The 4088-nt window shown below is 39.2% G+C and overlaps 1 pseudogene; it reads right to left on the bottom strand.

Moving 5' to 3' along the window:
• Nucleotides 1–928: 928 nt before the first annotated feature.
• On the bottom strand, nt 929–1713 carry LOC132242067 (cofilin-1-like; annotated as a pseudogene).
• Nucleotides 1714–4088: the final 2375 nt, after the last annotated feature.

Below are 4088 nucleotides of genomic sequence, written 5' to 3'. Positions count from 1 at the left end.
TATAATAATTAGGCATATGTTCATTGAACTTTGAGAATAAATGCAAACACGATGGATATTGTAAATGTCACTACCACTTGGGATTAATAGTATTGTTATTATTTAAAAATAAAAAAAACACATGCAATTCATAGTTTCAGGTAGGGAAGAACTCTCTGTGCTTTGACTGAAAAATGTTAGAAATTAGGAAGGTTATTAAGGATGCTCTTTTTCATCAGATTCCTTTCTAAACCAACTTTCTGAAATACTTTATATAAGCCTCAAAGAAAATATGATAAATTTCAATTATATTGCATAAAACTGGAAGGGGACATTTCAATCTAACCCTTGATTTTACAGATAAAGAAGGAGGATGGTTTAGATAAATGAGAGAAGCAAAGTAACTTTACTAAGATCAAGCAGTAGTTGATATAAAAACCAGAACAGAAATGGACCGAATTCCACTATGGTAAAAAAAGCATTAGTGGCTTAAATGCCCCTCAGTGTACCCTTCAGCCTCTCCTGTGCCATGTACCACCCCCTCCTTCTCCTCCTCCACCACCACCACAGTAAATTGTAGTCCAATGCATTCACTTAAAAATAAAAGTAAGAAGTGAAAATAAAAGTCAATATCTTTGTGACTTTTTTTAAGTGAGGTTTTTTTATTGTTGTTTTGCTTCCTTTAAAAAAAAAAAAAATTAAGGGACCCTTACTGGTTCTGCTTCCATGAGTGGCTGTGACCAGGTGAAAAAGGGGAGAGGAACCAGGTAGCATGGGGAGGGGTTATCTTCACAACATTCCACTTATACACAGAACTAAACAGACAAGCATGGAGTCACTATTGCAGTTTGACATTGGCAGCATGGGGAAGGGGAGGAACAGGTTGCAAATAGGGGTGTCATTAAAAAAATTCAGACCCTCTCCAAAACTGGGGTTCCTGGGGTGGGAAGGACTTGGTCTGTTTCAATCCAAGAGGAATCAGAAGATTAAAAGCAGTTTGGGAAGGCCAGAACCATCAGGGGTGGAGTGAGGAGAAAGGTCCAGGGGGTGAGGGGCTGTTTGGCAACTGGGTGAAGGGATTGCCCTCCCCCTGCTGGGATGTCCCCAGTCCCTCTTGTCTGGCAGGAGGGGAGCAGCCTGCAACCCCCCACAGGCAGGTCTGGGGCTTCCAGATACTCCAGGCAGGGGGGTGGAGGGGGCTCACAAAGGCTTGCCCTCCAGGGAGATGACAGCACTGCCCACCCCCCCCCCACAGCTTCTCTGCTAGAGTGCAGCGGTCCTTGACCTCCTCATAGCAGTTTGATTGTAACCTTCTTCTTGGTGACATCCTTGGTGCTGGCATAGATCATTTTGCTCTTAAAGGGTGCAGACTCAGGGGACCAGAAGATAACACCAGGTCCTCCTTCTTGCTCTCCTTGGTTTCATAGCTTGTGTCATACAGGGTGTAGCAGCAGTCTTTGTCTGGCAGCATCTTGAGGAAGGTGGTATAGGGGTCGTCTACTGTCTGACCCACATCACCTACCAGGATCTCCTTGCCCTCTTTCAGAATGATGTCCTTCTTGTCTTCACTCAGGCAGAAGAGCACCGCCTTCTTGCGCTTCTTCACCTCCTCTGGTGTTGAGGACTTATGCACCTTCATGTCATTGAACACTTTGATGGCTCCATCAGAGACAGCCACACCAGAGGCCATGTTTCTGGAGACTAAAGGAGATAGCAAGAAGAGCCTGGAAAGAGGAGAGCTGCTGCAGCTGCTGCCAGGATCTGACTGAACCCCCTGTTACTTTTTGATGCCCCGTTTTACTTAACTCATTCTCTATATGAAAGATTTTTTTTAAAATGTATCTTTTAAAAACTGATTTAATTGATTATAGAGAGAAAGGAGGGGAGAGAGAGAGAAACATCAATTGGCTGACGGGGAAGAGAACCAGTGATCTTTTAGTGCATGCATGAATCGATGCTCAACCACTGAGCAACACTGGCCAGGCTAAAAATAGTATCTTTATCATTAGTATAAAATAGTTGCTTGAAACCTGAATTCATAGCATACTAGATTTCCAAACAGGTATTACTTATCACTTAAAACACAAGCCTCTAAGTAGACTTTGCCAATAGACATTTTTTTAAATCTCACTTCCCTAAACTTTATAGTTTGTATAAATTATTTCTAAGGTGTCCCTATAAGAAACATTTTAGCATAACCTGAAGCCTCATAACATTTTTTCCATTCAACTGTTTTTGTTTAAGTGAGTAGTAACATGATGTATTATGTCTTTTTCCTCTTGGACCTTTGGAAGAGGAGGCAGGTGGGTTTGATAAAGTGCTGACACCAAGGAACAGCTGGAGATATGATTTATGTCATGGATGCCCAATACGTAACAAGGTAAACTCCTTCATCAGAACCTGCTTTCTGCAAAATTATAAAGCAGCTTAAAATTGTGCCTTTATAACTAGTGAAAATATCATCTTCTCTCATAGTTTTCACTTCTACCTACACAAGGAAGATTGCAAATCAACCAGCTCACTATGTATTTTCTTTTCTTCCAAAGAAACACAAACTATTGTAATACAGAACATCTTTGTCCCATATCTGAACCAATGTATAGATTCATCAGCTGTTCTCCTGCCTACCATCTATATTTTCCCTGACTATTACTGATGTAAGAGTATTTTTCTGAAAGTTAAATCCGTTCACAATCTATATATTGGTATGCTTGAAAGGAGGGACTATATTTTCTGTATCTCTGTATTCACATTACCCACAATGCTTGGGATACAGTTGATTCCCCATAAATATATGCTGACAGAACAGGTGGGCAATAAACTCATTGATTGACAGAGAGATTACCACCTTGTTTTACATGACAAGGAAAAACTCTACAGACACAGTTTGTTGGACCAGTCCATGTAGAGAGACAATACCAAGACTCTGTCTTTCTATTCTGTTTTCCTTCTTTGCCTAAGAAATTATTGGCTCTTCATACCTGACATTTCCAGTAATGAAGGGACTCACAACCCCTAAGGAGGTCATATTGGGAGCCCTCCTTTGGTGAAAAGGAGGGAGATAACAATTCAGCATTGGTCTTAACATTTCTGTCTAGAAAGCTCAAATCTGCACCCTCTCTTTCCTCCTCCTCCTCCTTCTCCTCCTTCTTTTCTTCTTCCTCCTCCTCCTCTACCTTTTCCTCTTCTCCTCCTCCTCCTCCTTCTCCTCCTCCTCCTCCTCTTCCTCTTCTGTTTTATAATGCAGAGAAGGAAATTCCTCATTTGAGAAGATTTTATATTTCATAGTGTTCCAGATAATTTCTTACTCTCTAGGGAATTTTTTTCATTTAATTTTTTTATATAGAGATTTGAGTCTTTTAGACTTATTTAAAAATGATAACGTTAACTATTGGTCAGTGAGACACTGCAGAGCAGTTCTTAATCCAATGAGGGCTCTGAAGTCTGGGCAAGGGTATTCAAAATGTATCTATTACACTCAGTTGGCAAATTGGTCTCACATTAATTACTAAAATAGGGTCCTGGTATTGACTGACTCCTATAAAAATAAGTTGATTTTTTCCTATAGTTTTTAAAGCTTTGGAATGAAAGATACTTTAGATGCCATAGGAAATAAAAGTGTTTGTTGACTGACAATGTATTTATGACAGCATCACCTAAAGCTTCAGTGAGACCACATGGTGAATACTGAAATTATATCCAGATTAGAAAATGATAATTTTGATAATCAGGAGAGAAGACATTAGAGAAGCCACAAACACTGATAAAAAACAAATGTTAACTAAAAACAAATGAACAAGAAAATATTAACTACCAAATTTCTAAAACAGCAGAATAGCTACATTGGGTCAGAGTGGAGCCTGGTTGGTCAAATTATCTGATAATAAATTAGATTAAGCACTCAGCCATTTTCCTAATCCATTAATAGTTTCTGTTTTGCTGATTCTGATTTCAGCTCCTTGTTAGATTCAATGATTAGTTCTAAATACTTCCCCTTATTTAGACATCCTTCAATTATTCAAGAAGAATTGAGGCACTCCAATATTAAATACAGTAAATAAGAAAGTAATTATTTTTATTTGCATTGTAGACTTGACCTAGGAGATAAT

The sequence above is a fragment of the Myotis daubentonii genome, chromosome 9 (assembly GCF_963259705.1).
Source record: "Myotis daubentonii chromosome 9, mMyoDau2.1, whole genome shotgun sequence".
NCBI classification, from domain to species: Eukaryota; Metazoa; Chordata; class Mammalia; order Chiroptera; family Vespertilionidae; genus Myotis; species Myotis daubentonii.
The sequence above is the reverse complement of the archived record's forward strand: the minus strand, read 5'-3'. Positions and strand labels throughout refer to the sequence as shown.